The sequence below is a fragment of the Sciurus carolinensis genome, chromosome 11 (genome assembly GCF_902686445.1).
Source record: "Sciurus carolinensis chromosome 11, mSciCar1.2, whole genome shotgun sequence".
In the NCBI taxonomy this organism is placed as follows: domain Eukaryota; kingdom Metazoa; phylum Chordata; class Mammalia; order Rodentia; family Sciuridae; genus Sciurus; species Sciurus carolinensis.
In genome coordinates, this window is record NC_062223.1 from 101,450,529 (window position 1) to 101,467,234 (window position 16,706).

The 16,706-nt window shown below is 36.8% G+C and overlaps 1 protein-coding gene and 1 pseudogene across 3 annotated transcripts in view; one reads left to right on the forward strand and one right to left on the reverse strand.

Annotated features, from left to right (window-relative positions):
- The window catches only part of Arhgap42 (Rho GTPase activating protein 42), a 273,624-nt gene that overhangs the window by 131,020 nt on the left and 125,898 nt on the right, over positions 1–16,706 (forward strand). The gene's annotated exons all lie outside the window — the stretch shown is intronic.
- On the reverse strand, positions 5,441–6,187 carry LOC124958552 (epimerase family protein SDR39U1-like; annotated as a pseudogene).

Consider the following 16,706-nt stretch of genomic DNA (forward strand, 5'->3'; position numbering starts at 1 on the left):
GCCTACATATATATGTATTTTGGGGGTGGGGTCTACTGGGTATTGAACTCTGGAGCACTCAACCACTGAGCCACATCTCCAGCCCTAGTTTGTATTTTATTTAGAGACAGAGTCTCACTGAGTTGCTTAGCCCCTGGCTGTTTGAACTTGTGATCCTCCTGCCTTAGCCTTCCTGGCCACTGGAGTTATAGATATATACCCCAAGCACCCAGGATATATTCTTTTGCTCCATTTAGTATAATTGGGTCTATAGAGGCCAATCCAGGTCAAGTTCCAGGAGTCTGGGCTAGGGTCCAGCTTCGGTTTGAATGGTAGGCAGCAACAGAATTCCTTCATACCTGGGAAAACACAAGTTGTCATGGGGCACTCAAATTAAACAAAGTGATGTGAATGGCAAAATTTGAAAAACATAGTAGGGTTAAATCCTGGGGGCCAAGGCAGTAAAGGCATCAGAAATTCAAGCTCACAGCATGAAGAGACACCATAAGTATGAGAGACAGACACCATTAATAACAGAAGAAAGTTGGCAAGGAATTCAGCAAATTGAAGCTGCATGAACTATAATAGAAGGCAGTAGATATTATGAACAGGTTATGAACAGAGTGATAGAGGAGAATATGTAGAAGGAGTCAGTAACCCAGCCTGCAGGCCCATCCTTCTGCTTTGGGAAGGGAGCTTCTGAGTCCTTTTATTGTGTGTGTCCTGGACCTAATATAATGAAATGATTATTTTAGATTTTTGAGTGGACCTTCTTATCTAGTGACATTGATTTTTAACTTTCTAAAGATTTATTAGCTCATGTTGAGTTGACTTATTTACCCAGTTCCAAAAGCAAAACTCCTGAAGCAAATTGATATTTTATGTTAAATCGCACATTTTCATTTAGTTTGAAATTTGTCAACTGGTGTAAAGGTTCATCTTTATACCTACATATTTTAACTGTCTTGTTGGAAAGGCCCTGTACCCAAGGTGTTTGGGTATTAAAGTTAAGAAATCAACTTATGAGATCTTTCTTCTTCTATTGTGTGTTGTTATTCCAGTTTAATACCTCCCAAGAGACTGACAGCATTGCATTTATTATTCGGCTCCAAAGAAATCTAAGGGATTTCTACCATTTTATATTCTGTATATATACTACCTTTACTCACAGTTACATGTGGACACTGTAATCTTCTAATTTAAGTCTACCTTAATAATAATCCACCTTAATAAATAAGATCTAAGATGACCCTGACTTTGTACCTCAACATATTTGTACATGAGTTTTGTTGTGCTGATGGTGCTTGTTATTTTTAAATACTGCTTTGTATTGTAAATTTCCTTAAGATCTCTTCTTTTTTGTAGTCAGATTCATTTCATAACACAAAATTCTCAGACACACCAAAGATGTCTGGGAAAGTTATAGTAGCAGTGTCAATCAAAAGCATATTATGTTTGCTATTATATATATCCGAGGGACTCTATTCCAGAAAGTATAGAAGTACATCATTTTTACCTTAATTCTTTGTTCCTATATATGTCCTTTTTCATTCCAATTAAATATTTAGTCCTTATTTGGTTGTAAATAATATAGTACATATTTATACATATTCTGTCAGATGCCCAACTGATACAATTGCTAATTGCTCTTTGCTGCAATTCTCTTCCTCCCTTATTTAAGCCAGTATTTGCCAGGAATAAAACTGACTTTGAATTTTGCCAGTGTGATTGAATATTTCTCATTATGTGGTTAACCATGGAGTTCCAGGCTCACCCTGTTCCAGTAATTATCTAGTTAGTGTGACCATGAAAGTTGCTAAACAAGGAAATCTTTCTTTGAGATTTTTGTGTTATTCATCAAAACCAAGACAAAAATAGAAGATAAGAACATACTTACAAAGTTATAAGTCATTAAAGTTTTGAGATGATTCATAAGACATCAGTTAACCGAATGTCATTTTTTATAGATGAAGAAACTGAGTCTCAGTTTTAGTGATGTGCTCAATATTCTGCAGCCAGGTGTTAATTAGAGTTTAACGTTCTATTTTATAATCTAGCTCTTTTCTCCAGAAATGTTCATAGATCAATTTCTGATTTTCTAAGTGAATGGATTTTCGTTAGCCTCTGTAGTACAAAGTGGTAGACTAAACTCTGATATTGGTTCCTGAAGCACAGGTGGAATTTTGAAGTCTACAGACCTTATAAAGTCAGGCAAAAAAACTTTCTATCATAATCATTTCACGCCTATGCCATATTCAGTGTCAGTCTTTAGGTCTGATTGACCATACAATATTTATATTGTGACATCTAAGTTAAAGGAGAAATGTGAAATATAGCTGGGAAAACATCAAGTTTAGAACATTAGAAATTTATATTCTGCTGTTCCCTATACCTTTTATTATAATTTAAAACCACAGATAAACTGCCATAAAATTATGACTGGGTAAAACTTTTTGTATATCCAAGCTTGTTTAAAAGTTGAACTAAACTGGTCTCAGTTTCCATGCATTAAAAAATCCCTATACATATAATGTCTGTAACTTAAAGCACACTTTACTACTCTTTTCATCTTATTTCTTATAAAGAGTCCACTTGAATGTCATTGCCTACTTTCTGTTTCCTGTTGTATGGAGGTAAGTAAATAATGAATGAATGATTGGTCCTAGCAAAATATTTTTGTTTTGTGGGAATATGGAAATAATTCTTCATGAGAAGGACAGTGTTCAAGATTTTAATGTACTCGTTATTAGCAGTTACTGAAAAATTTAGCCCTCAAATTTGAAATAATTTTAATTTATAGAAAAGTTTCAGGAACAGCACAATAAACTTCCATATACCCTTCACCAGGACTCATCAGTTGTTAACATTTTTTCAGAATTTGCTATAGATTTCTATTCTCTTGAGAATAAATTACAATGACCATTCCCTCTTTTTTAACCCCAAAATATTTAAGTGTTCACTTACATAATGAATAACTGCAGTGTCATTATCTGGATTAAATAATTTAATACTAGTAGAATATGTTACCAGAGACTTGTTTCTTCAAATTTTGCTAATTGACACAATAGTGTCCTTGAGGAAAAACTTTTTTTTTCTTGTCCTTGGACATGAAATTCTGTAATGTCCTCAATCTTCATTTTCATAACTGATATTTCTGAAGCATTTAAACTAGCTATTTTGTAGAATATTTCATAATTTGTGTTTGTCTGATGTTTCCTTGTGAATAAGTTCAAGTTGTGCATCTGGGGCAGGAATAAGTCTTTTCTTACTGTAGATGGGAACTTTAATTGCTTGATCGAAGTGGTGACTACTGGCTTTCTCCACAATGGAGCTCCCTTTCCCTTTGGGAATTAGTAAATTTATTGTGAAGGAAGACAGTCTGCTAGAACTTCCTGTTTCTCATCAGACATTTGCCTACCAACCTGAATATCTCTTAATAATTCTAATAATGGATATTTTTGATGCCTCTGAGTTAATTTACAAAAGTAAAGCCTGAAGAAATAGTGTTTAGTGAAAGAAACATTTAACTATTTTGGCCACCTTTTTGGTAATGGAGCAGTGGTCAATGCCGAGTGTTACATGAACTCATGCCATGTAAGGTCAAAGGATGGAGATTGATGCTCTGGTCCTCAGTGGTACTGAAGTGTTCTGAGCCAGATCTTGCCCCTCTCCATGCACTGCCTCAGGCATGCATTCTGTCTTCATTTCATTCCATGTTTTCTCTCTTCCCATCTTTGTTCTATTTTTGCTTTCATTAAAAGAAAAAAATCAATTTTTTAATTTTTTTAATTCTGTGTTGTAGCATCTTTATAAGATTCATATAGATCCTCTTTAGATCACAATAGTAGAGGAATTTTAAAAAGGGAAACATTTACATTTAGCCTGTTTAAAAACATGCAGTTCTTCATTGAGGATGAGCTCTTGAATCATTAGTCATTGATAAGCACAAAAACATTCAGCCATGTGCTGTGTAATGATGTTTGGGTTAACAGTGGACCAACTGTGTGGCAGTGGTCCCATAAGATTGTAGCAGACCTGAAAAACTCCTGTGACATAATGACATTGTCACTGTCATATGGTTGCAGCACAACACAGGACTCATGTTTGTGGTGATGCTGGTTTAAATTTAGCTACTGCACTGCCAGTTGTATAAATTATAGCACATGCAGTTATATACAATATGTAATGCTGGATGAAAATGACTTTTACTTGTTTATGTATTTACTCTACTTTTTTTTATTATTTTACACTAGACTTCTACTTTTTATTTTATTTTTTTGGTACCAGAGGTTAAACTCAGGGACACTTAACCACTGAGCCACAACCACAGCCCTATTTTGTATATTTTTTAGAGACAGGGTCTCACTGAGTTGCTATATGCCTCACCATTGCTGAAGCTGACTTTGCACTGGGAATCCTCCTGTTTCAGCCTCCTGAGCCACTGGGATTACAGGCATGAACTCCTACTTATTAAACAAAAACAAACAAACAAACAAACAAAAAAACAGTATGTAGCATTGTGCTGGCAGCACCTCATACATCTTGTGTTTAACACAACTCTTGACTGCATGAAGAGACCTTGTCTAAATGACCCATACCATCTAGGTTAGTATAAATACAAACAGCAATGACATTGTCTGACACCGCACTTATGAGAAAATGTTACCGTTGTTTAGTGACACATGGCTGTTGGGATTGGTTGGCAGCACCACTTAATTCCTAGGAAATCTTCCTGCTTCTTTTTATTTAGTCTTGTTCAGACATTCATTGCTTTGAAAATATTTGTTAGTTTTCCTAGTGTCCCAAGGAAATTATAACTCCCTTTAGGACAAAGTCCATGTGTGTGTTACATAGTCTTCCCATGTACTGTATGCTCTGGTGTACATATAGAGATTATCATCTGCTATACTAGGGTAGCCTCGTGTTCCTTAGTTCTATGAAGGTAGCAAGCAGTTAGCAAGTGCTGAGTTCTTACCAAATTAAATGGAGAAGGAAATGACAGTTCTAGGCTAACCATTCTTATGATATTTGTTTTATGAAGGCATAGCACTGTACAAATTCTAAATGTATCGTGCTGAGATTCTATGACCTTCAGATAAATGAATAAAGGAAACAAGGATTTTGTTAATTTGTTTTTAGAGAGATAATTTATCATTATTTTCAAAACTGCAGGGCATTCTCTACACAGTGAACTGGGACAACAATGCAGCACTTAGACCTACCTTGAGAAATTTTATTTTCAAAGAGTGAAAGTTAAGGTCCTAATTTGATAAGATTATAACGTTGGGATTGTGAAGAGGTTCTCAATTAAATGAAGTAGAAGAACAACAGAGAAGAAAGGAATGGAAAAGGAATCTCTGTGAACCTGGCTTCTGGTCTCTGGTACAGGACTATCTGAGCCTATTCACAGTATCTGACCAGAAAGTCTCTGGGCCTCAGCCCCTGCCTTGTACCTCCCTACTTAGGCTAAAACTTCCTTCAAGGTAGATTCCAGTTCTGGGTAGGAATATTGGTAACCAGTGATCATTGTTTACCATGGGACCACCTTCTGGCCCTCCAGCAGCATGACATCACACACTTCCCCAAAGACAGCTCTCTCCATAGTGCTGGGGAGAGGGCTAAAGGCTGGGCAGCCCAGGGCAGTGCCCAAGACCTGGGCAAACTCAGCATTGGCAGTGTGGGGGCTGGAGCCATTCCATTAAGGAACCCCCTGCACATGATTTGCATCAAGGGCATGAGGCAGGGTTCCTGCCAGGTCTCTGATGTAAATTTAGGGGGAGGACTGGTGGTCTGAACTGATGGGGCCTCCAGGCCTAGACAGAAGGGCCATAGCATGTGACCAGTGCCACCACCTCCATGGCCTGGCACAACTCCAGAGTGTACCACCACCTGGTATGTAGAATCTGTAGGAAACCTGGCTGTAGTTTCCCATTTGGTTATAACATTGAAAAGAAGTCGGGGCTGTCCTCATTGTACTCTACACTCAAGCTGGGCTGGTAGTAAGCTACCTCTGTGACTAAGATTCCTGCCTTGGGATTTATGGAGCTTTGGTGATGACTTTAGTCTTCTTTGGAGAGGTCTCCAGGCAGCTGATGAGAATATCTATTTTGGAAGGCTTCATTCCATCTTCAGAGAGTGTTGAGGATGTTCTTTCTGGCCAGGTTGACAGTGGCATTGCAGCCAGGCAGCCTGGATCTATGGAACTCATCTCACATGATCTTACTAGATCTGGACTGTTGGGAAACCAGTGTCACTTCATGACACTTAACAGCTGGGATGGGGATATTCCACTGACACCCATCCAGCCACCCACATAGTGATCAGGTCCTAACATGCCTGCACAAGATTTAAAGCTGCGGGTCATTTTTCTTAATAAAGAGAAATAATGACAACTTTCTGTGGCCAACAAAGAATATAAGTGACTGTAAGCACGTGGTATTGGAGTTCCCATTTTCTAGTTATTTGGAATAAATGTACTATAACTTCCACTCACCAGCTAAACAGAAATACTGTTGACGGGATTTTCTATGAATGAAATGGAAAGGAGTAATGTGAGAGTCTTTGGAATAAGGTCCTGACAGTGTATGGAGTAGTAGTAATACCATTGTCCATGGACAGAGTTGAGCACTGTGTGAACCACTGCCAGCAAACAGTGGCTGGCAATTAGACAGTGGGTTTGGTTATGTCAAGTGATTGGTGATTCCTAAGACACAAGGCACTAACCAGGGGCTGGAATGATTCCCAGACTCCACCTAGAAGGAGAATACAATGTGGAAACATTCTGTCAACTATTTGGTTTAAAATGGCTCCAGAGTCTTTTTTTACTGTTTATAATTTAAATAAAATGAAAGTATCAACAAGTCTTAAAATTACACATTATCTAGTGCTTACAAAGGAGGTAATAATGTTAGGAGGAACAAACTTTTGAAAGAATATATTGAATGTATGTATATAACATGCCCTCCATAATCTTTCAAAACAGACATTTCTGACATTTGCTACAAAATGGTGATGTGTCCCTTACAAAGTAATGTCACAAAGCTGTTCTCCCTTTGTTCTTTGTCTCAGCTCACCTGAGGTCCCTGCCACATTCTTGTCAATAATGGTTTTCTATTGCAGGGATTTTCAAAGAAGAAGCTTTGAGATTTTCAAGTTTAAAAATGTTATTTTCTTCCTCAAGCATTTCCTTCCATAAGTGGTTCCAGAGACTGGTCATGATTTCTCTTTTTTTTTGAGAACTAATAATAGAATGGGCTTGATATCACTTGAAGATAGTGTATAAATTTGAATTATCAAACTTCATGATTCTAATAATAATAAAAGTCAAGTAATAATGATAATTTGCTTTAACATCTTTGATTGTTTAAGTGATTTTAGAACATGACAAGAAAGGAAACTGTGACCCAGATCACCCTGTTACTCCCCACCCCATGTGCTTGAAAGGGCTAACCAAAGTTGGAGAGGAAGGATTAATTTAAAGCAGGGTATCTGAGACATCCATCTTGTAAGATTCTAATATTTTCTCTTAGAATTAATCTTTGATAAGGTATATAACTGCTTCTTGATAATATAGAGGAGTTACCAAAGAAGTCATCACCAAATTCGTATTAAATTGTAGGTAGTTAACACTGAGCAAGAAGAGACATGAGTTTATTTCAGTTGCACTAGCTAAAAAGAACTGTTAGTATAGAACCTGCTATCAAATATTTGTGCAATTTTAATCTTTTGGGGCTTTAATACCTCTAATTTCAGAAGGGACAGTAGTAGCTATGATGAGCTCAGTGTTCTCCCTTAATTTGAGATTAAAATTTTTAGTCTAATCTAACCTTGGCATGTAAAAAGTAGAATGAATTTATAGATACGCCATGAAATAGTCTCTTGACAAATCAAGATGATTCCATGTTTGTGTAAACAGTTGTTGTATAATGTGATGAACGTAGGGCACCTCTGAGGTTAATTCAGAGAGAAAAATCTCCTCTTTTTACCTCAGAAAGTAGTTACTTTAACCTTGCTAGTTCTTGTCTGCATAGAGTCTTAGATAAAAGCTACAAATATTTGGGTATATTTGATGGGAAGTTCTTGGCAGCTAGTACCCAAGGGGTTTTTCCATAGTTCTTTTTTGTTGTAGCTTTTTGCTTTGTGCAGGAATTGAGTTCAGTTTGGGGGCAGAACTTCCCTTCAACTCTCAGTGGATTTTCCTCTTCTTTATAGTGACAATGTCTTTAAAAGCCTCAAGAGGTAGGACACTTTCATGAATAACAACAGCATGTGGGACAAAGTATGGAGCTTATTTAAAATGCAGTTTGCATTTAGTTGTCATTAGTATTACATTCTGCATTTCTGATAGCTGACGTGAAGTCTAAGTTTTATACTATAGTTTTCAGGGCCTTACATGCTGTGGACCTTGCCTTCATCCCTGATCGTTCCCTGTCACTGTCACCATCCTTCTGTCTTGCTGACCCTCTTTCTGTTCTATCAATGACGCAAATCATGCTGGCATGTCTTGGGGCATTTTAACCTGCTGTTCTGTCTGCCTGAAACTCTTTCTCCAGATTTTTGAGTGGGGATTGGAGAGTGAGGGGTTCTTAATTCATGCCACAGTTCCAAGGTGCTTCCTCACTGAGACCTTTATTTCCAAGCAATTTAATTTAGTGCCTTCAACTGCCATCATTTTCTGCCATATCACCTTGTTTTGTTTCTTTGTGACTCCGGTCATTATCTGATATTATCCTTTTATTTTGTTTATTGGACCATTGAAATATAATATGTAAACTTCATGGGAATAGGACTTCGGTATTACTTAATAAGTTCTTGCTTGAAAACGATTGAGTTCCAGATATTAACTCAGGCATGAATGAAGTTTTGCAAACTTAAGTCCAAAGCATCTAGCTTTAGTTTGTGGTCACTTCATTTGTGATTAGTTTTAAATTCTCACCTGAAAGCTTATGAAAAAATATAGCTTATGAAAAAATATCTCTGTGTTACTTCTAGTTGGATAATAACCTTCATTAAGCAAATATCTATTGACCTTGTACTCACCATCGTCTCTGTGTGAAAACTGAGAGGGGAAGCATTTTTATCATGTTGTCTTGATAGGATTTAAATGTATAATGAAGTTGCAGTTAGTTCAAATAAGAACCTTTTGAAGTTTTGCCATACAGTTAGATAGAGTAATCAACTATTTTTTCATCAACTTGGTACTTTGTTGACCATCCATGACACTGAGCGTCTGCTCATGGACTGTCACACTTTTTGACATGCTTCAAAGGAAATTAGCTTTCAGAGGACTAGAAGCATAGCGAATCCTACAGTAAATCAGCACAAATCATCAGATTAACTAGATGTTAGAAATCTGCCAGTAAATCCTTCATGAAAGATGCCGTAGAGGAATGATATTTCATTAGTGAGCTGGAGGATGATGATAGAACTCCTTAGGTTTTTCTGGTCATAGTTCTTGGTGAGGGACTATAATGAAGAGAAAGGCAATGGTGGTGGTAGTATATTGTTTGAATAAACATACTAAGAATACAGCTGTCAAAACCTGCTTAGGAGTAGCTGAAGAGGTAGAAGTTTCAGAAAGCAAGTTTCTTCTACTTTATAGTCTGCCCTAAGCTAGCCTTTGCTTTTTGCCTATATACTCTAATTATAACTCAGTGCATAATGTAGTACCTTAGTAACGGAGATAGCTGGTAAGCTCAAAGGCGACATGAAGCTGTGTTTTTGATTACTCATTCTTCCAAGGTTGTTTACAAGCCTAATTGAATTTTTGGCAAAGGGTAGCGAGGCATCTTCCAATGATAAGACAGCAGACCATTGCTTATTCATCTGTAATAAATGTCGAGGGATAGGTTATTTGCCAAACAGCATTTATCATGCTTGTTCTCTCCACCCTATCCCTGCTGCTTATGCAAGATTCATTTCCAAAATGGTAACTAAAGTTGATAAAACAGACTAAGTTGCAAAAATTAATGGCATCCATTCACCTTTAAAAAGGAGCAATGGAAATTCATTGAAATCACTAACCTTTTGTTTATATATGTAACAAAATCCTATCCTTTGGCATGTTCAAGTAGAAGATGGTCTATCTTCATTATTCGTTAATTTTCTCTTTCCTGGAAAGAGCCAAGGAACGGCGGGGGTGGGGGAGTCCATATAATTCAGGTTTTTTCCTCTTTACTGGTTCATCAAACACTTTATAATCCCTTGCTACATGAATGAATAGACTTTTGTGTTTGAAAATGAAACTAATATACAAAAAGGAAAACAACATTAGGGTGCATGAATTCAAAGTCCAACATTGTGCATGTTATCATTTAAATTCAATTTGTGTCATTTTCTGTTCTTTACCTTCCTGTCTTCAAAATTCTTCCCCCACTTCCTCCCCCACTTCCAAACAATACATATTGTATAGCCTTATACTTGTATATATTATATAGCCAATAACTGTATGCCTCAAATACTACTGTAGGCCCTGGGAGATATAAAAAGAAAACTTGATGTGTAGGCATATCCACAAAAAGACTCATGATCCAGTAGGGAAGATAAATTGGCACACTGCATTCCGCAGAGTTTTGTGATCCTGTGGGATAGTGGAATAGTCAGTATCCTGTGGGAATTTAAAGGTCCTTAAGACTTAAACTGGGAGTATTATGGAAGGCTAACTCAGGAAGTAACATTTGGGTTGAGGTTTGAGGATGAGTAAGAGTTCTTCCAGGTAGTGAATAGAACAAGTGAACCAGGGAAGGAGGACCATGGGAAAGGTCGGTATGACTTGGGCTTAGATGTCATATTATATGCAGAAGAGAAGGCCGCCCATGTGTGAGTGGCAGCAGAAAAGTTATTAGGGGACAAGTAGAGACTCCTGCTATAAGGATCTTGGAAAGTAAATGTTGCAGATTGTGGAGAAATGATCAAAACTGAGAAGTAACATGCTTTTCATTTTTAGAGTCCATTCTGACAACTCTATGAATATTTCAATATGGGTGATTTTTGAAACTGGATGGTAGAAGGTCTGTAAGGAGGACATTGCTGTAATCCTGGAGAGACATGATGGGGTGTTTGCTATGGCAGCAGGAAGATCGTGGATTGAATAAGGAAGATGAAGGAGAGGTCATAACCTGGGTTGGTTGGGCATTTGTCTGAAGTTAGTGCCATTCACTGAAACAAGACAAATCAGTTGAGTGGAGAAGGCTGAGACTTGTTTTGAGGTTGTTTGAAGTGCTTGTGGGAGTGGTACAAACACTTCATAGATAAGGAGCTTAGCAGAAATGTCTGGGTTGGAGACAGGATTTTAAGCCTGTGCTTCATCTGACATTTGATGCATACAAATGCATTAGTTGACTCATGAGTAGTGTGTAGAGTTTTCTCTTATCTTCAAATTTAAGATAAGTGCAAGTTAGTTGAGTCTGTCTTTACCCCTGTGACACTTAGGTCAAAGGGCCATTAAGATACACCTAGATGTTCTCATGATGACATATAAAGCAAAGGTTGGGTGGAGACCTCAGGGTGAGGATACTGATTTCATTAGCCTTGTGTCTATATGTTAGCATGCATAGCTAAATTTCCATTGATGGCTGTAATTTGCAGTCTAGTTTTATGTTCGTGAATCATGTGAAAAGACACATTTTCTATTCAGCATTTCACTAGTTAATTAGTTAAATAAATAGTTATATTTACTTAGATTGACTAGTTTTTAGTTAAAATACATCTTAACTCTTCATATGATGAAATGTCTTGGGACTTTACTAGAAGCAAAGGTTTCCAAATAGGATGTGATTGTTGAAGTAGGAGTGTCTGGGATGGTTTTGTTGTCAGGATTCTGTGTTTGGGGACTTGGGTAATAGTGAGATAAGAAATAGGGTTTTATAACCAGTGATCGTCTTCCTGATTGTGTAAACTAGTTATCCAAGGAGCCGACTTTTCTTTTCCACTAAACATCATGTCTCTTACTTTTTCAGGAGGGTGAAAAAGAAAAGGAGAAATGAGAGATTTCATTTTTCCACACCTTTCATATCATGTGGAATGATTTGGATGTTCATAGCATGGTGTGAGGGCTCTGCCCTATGTGGGGCTTATAGCATCATTATGAGTACAGGAGAGTCTAAATGTGCCAGTCCCTGTGGAAGGAAGGTATTTTTAAGCTTCATTTTCTGCAGGAGTCTTAAACATTTTGTGAACTGAAGGTGATTCATGCCATGGCCTGAGGGCAGGACCAAAAGAGGCTAAAAGCTAATGATTTAGAAACTGATGGTGCTTTCTGTAGGGATGTAACTTTTCACATATTAGGAAAAGCATATTTTTTTTTATGTTGTTTGACTTGTATTGTCAAGAGAATGTCTCCAATATTGACATGCCACTCATATCTCACATACATAAGACCTCACAGAAAGGACTGAAAGAAGTTTTTACTTCATTGGGTAGGAAAGGATTCTGACAGCTGTATAGTGTGGAAAACTGGCTGATAGTTTATGACCAGATCTGGATTTTGAAAAGACCAGGGACGAGAGTTATAACATATGGAACTTATTTGGGAAGTAATTCTTAGCTATGACTAAGAGCCTGTGCTTATATGCCTGGGAAAGTTTAAAAGAAAATCTTTGTAAAATAAATCATATCTCTTGTTTGCAAAATTGTAGGACTTAGATAACTTTTGGTTATTCATGGACTTCTGTAATTCACTATTAGAGCTCTGAAGTTTTCTCTTTTAATTACTTTTTCCTGGTTTTATTCTTAACAACACAGTGATTCAATTTGCTGGCTTATTAAATTAAGAACTTGTTTATTTTAAAAGATTATTTTTTCTTCTTCCTCACCCCAGAGATCCTTAAAATGCTCACATCTGAGCAGACACTATGGGGGTAGTTTATAGCAAAGGCATACTGTGTGTGTGTGTGTGTATTAGCTTCTGGTACTGTTTGTTCTTAACTACACAAGTTCCAATTACAAAGATTCCTGTGTTTATTTATATCAAGATAGTATGTGACATAAACATCCCGTTTAAGTCTTCTTTCAGGGAAAGTGAACTAAGGAAAGGTTGTAGTACTCTGGTTAGGTTTCTGGAAAGATACCCTCTTCCTCTCAATTTCCCAAGCTTAATTGGCAGAATTATTTGAGGGAAATGATCCTACTTAAATGAATAATTATTGAACTCTCTCTAGTCTTCTCTGTAGCAGTGTGGATTCTTACCTGAGCATTATACTACTAGCCAAGAAAAATCATCATTATTGACTTTTTATCCTACACATAAATACAGCACCAGCACAACAGCGAAACTGTTTTGAGATGAGATGCAGTAAGCAGTACACACCATCTTCCAAAAAAGATTTGTAATAAGCAAAACATATCTATATTTCAAGGTTTAGAAAGTATAAAATGTGAAAATAACATGAGATCTCTTCACTCAACTCTACAGCTGTTTTTGTTTTTATTTTTCAACTTTCTTTAAATAGCCACACTCACATTTTAGGTAGCTGTATTGGAGAGTATAACTTATTTTTGATCTTGTAGTCTCATCTTCATTATCAGAAAATTGGTATAATGGGAGATGATAGATTAGGGTCTGAAGTCAGACTTCCTGGGTTCAAATTTTGGCTTTGCTGCCTACTGGGTATTAGTGACCTTGGACAAATTACTTAGTCTCCTTGGTCTTCAGTTTCCTCATCTGTAAAATGGAAATGATAATACTACCTTCTTCATAGGCTTGGTGTGAGCACTGAATGAAAACCTCTATGGCCCACAGTAAGCACTCAATAACTACTGCTCCCTGTGCTTTAGAAGCACTTCCCCACTTTGCTCATGGGAGCAACTTGTTTAATTATTCCCTTTATGCTTTCAGACCTGATATTCTATAATTCCCCTCTCATCCCATCCCTCTCCTGTTTTTCAGCTAAAATCTGTCAAAGCTGGGTTTTTGCTTGTTTTTTTGTTTTGTTTTGTTTTTAGTATTCAGTACAATATAGCACTGATATCAACCTCCAAGAAGAAGCAGAAGGCAGGATTTGAAAGATGCTCTCTGACGTTTAAATTTTACTGGTCTTTCTAACTTAGCCCACTGTGACTCTTCCTATAATTATCTGCCCTCTGTGAAGTTTGGGTTTAAAATACTTCATCAAGGGAGGTCCAAGCAGTTTCTGAAGAGGGAGACCTCAACTCTGAGTTGAGGTCAGAGTGGGGTTCTTCATAGATATCACAGAAGTGAATTTAAGGGTGTGTCAAAACATGGGGATTTATTTAGAGAAGCAGAGACATTCAAGGGAAATGTGGGCTATCTTGAGAGTGAGACACACTTTTGCGGTAAGGCAAGGAAAACTCAGGCCATCTTGAAAGTGAGAGATGCGTTTGGGGTTCTCGGCCTCTTTCAAAGGGAACTTGATGAGTGGGCATGGGAAGGTATGTGAGAATGAAATCAGTCTGGTGATCGCAAGAGAGCTTATGGTGGTCTGGCAATTTTCAGTATCCTTAGGTTGACATCTTGCCTTCTCCATTATCTGATCAATAGATAACTTTGGGAAACTACCCTATATTGTAGGTTTTGTATATATCCCTCTGCTCAGTCTTTTCCAAAACACATGTATTAGTGGGCTAATTGACAGTACACATGGCGATTTCCATAAGTGGGTGAATTTCTAGTAACTGTAAGATTATGAATAAAGATTAGTAGCTTTTCCAGAAATTTGGGAGTGACAGACCTAGGAGAGAGAACTGACTCAGGAAAGAAAGGCATGTGGAATTTTAGTATAAGGTTTTCAGATTTAAGTTAGTTTCCTTGTCCTTCCTTTTTTCCCTTCTATCCTATTTCAGTACAATAGTATATGTTCTATGAATTTAAAGAAGTCATTGTAAATTAACATTTTTTTTCTGTGACTGATCATTTCCTAAGATAAAATCAATGAATTTCCCATCAGATTGCTACCTATATCATATAGTATTTATCAGAATACAGGTATTTGAAATACTTTTCTCATTTTCAAAATGCTTAGTTTCTTGTAGGCAGGTTACCATTACCATCCTCAATAATATCATAAGTGGCTAATTTGTGACAAATTACCAATTGAGCAATCATAATTAACTCTTTTCATCCATTTAGCAATTGTATATTGTTTCCACCAAAGTAAGATACTTTACTAATCAGTAACTATTTGAAAAATTAATAAAATTATCTCTACCTTCACAGGACTGGAAGACCAGGTTGTACAGATTTATATATATTAATAACTTGCAGCATGAACAGTGTTACTTTCATTAGCATGTGATAATTTGAGGCCAACATTTGGTGATCATTCCTTCTGTTTTAAGGTTCAGTCTTAGAATCATTCTTAACCTAGGATCACAGGAAGCTGCTACAACTAAGATTTGTGAGGCTAGAACTATTGTTTGTCAGTACTAAAGTAGAAGCTTGCTGAGTGTTGCTCTGGGAGCTTGAAAGCCTTGCTTTGTATAAAAGAAGACTACTCTAAGTTTAAAAAGAGTTTATTTCTTTGTGTATTAGTAATTGGCAACTTAATTACATGTTTAAAAGAGATGCTTTAATAACTAAATAAAAGGAATCTTGTATAGTTAGTATTTTTTAACCATTATTTGTAATATTGGTGGTTTTCAAATAAATACATATTTGACTACAGGCAGTAGTGTGCTGATAAAAAGTGACCAGTGGCACTTAGGTGCTTATGTGTCTGTGTGTGAGAGAGGCCTGATTTGTAGGTTTGCTAATTGCTTTGGTATAAAGATATGCCCAAAATTTCTCTGAAGCACTATGAGCCTGCTTCAGTGCATCACCAGCTCCCAGCCTGTTTGCCTAATCTTTCTTAATTACTCTGTATTAGATCAGTCTCTGCTTCTGTATATGCATCCCTATCCTGTGTAATTTCTTTTCCTTTTTCCTTTTTTCATACCCATCCTCTCCATATTAATGCAAAGCTGCAATAAACAGTTTAAGAAATTACATATATGTATATATATATATTAGAATATCTTCAGTTTTTCCTAGGGTTTCCACAATCTGCCATTACCTAAATATTATATAGTTATGATTAAACTACATTAACATCCATCTACTAAAATGTAATTGTTATAACTATGACTGGGAATTTAATGAATTTTCTTTTCTTTAATTAACTTGCAAAGACTATCAGAAGTTGGCTTAAATTCATAGATGAACAATTTAAAACAGACGAATGATTTTAATTTCTCCGTCCGAAGATACTCTTTGTAATAAATACCAAGAAGGATAGAGAACATCAGCAAGAAGAAATGACATTTAGGAGGGGGAATGAACAGTGAGTTACAGAAATCATTGATTTGCCAACATTCCTTTCTCTCACCCTCATCCTCAGAGGCCCTCCCTCCCCAAACAAGGTAGGGGATAAAACATGGAAATTTTTTTTTTCTTGAGACTACAGTGAACTCATCTCAAAATTTATAATATGTCTGATGTTTGAGGTAAGGGGTGTGAAAGAGGTCTGTTTTCTTGAGCATGGGGTGCATTCTTCCAGGCAGCTGTGCTGTGGGGCATATCTTTGGCCACCTCACATAGAATTAGCAAACTGGAACGTAATAGCGGTGCCTCCAGTGGTGCACAAATCCAGTCGATCTTGGAATATCCAGCAGTAGCAGAGTGGCTGAAGTCACTTTACCTGTGTCCAAGAATATTTTTACCTAAGGAAATACTTAGTGATTATTTAGCCCACTAAAGAGCAGGAACTATGGTAGCAGCATTTCTTATGTCTACC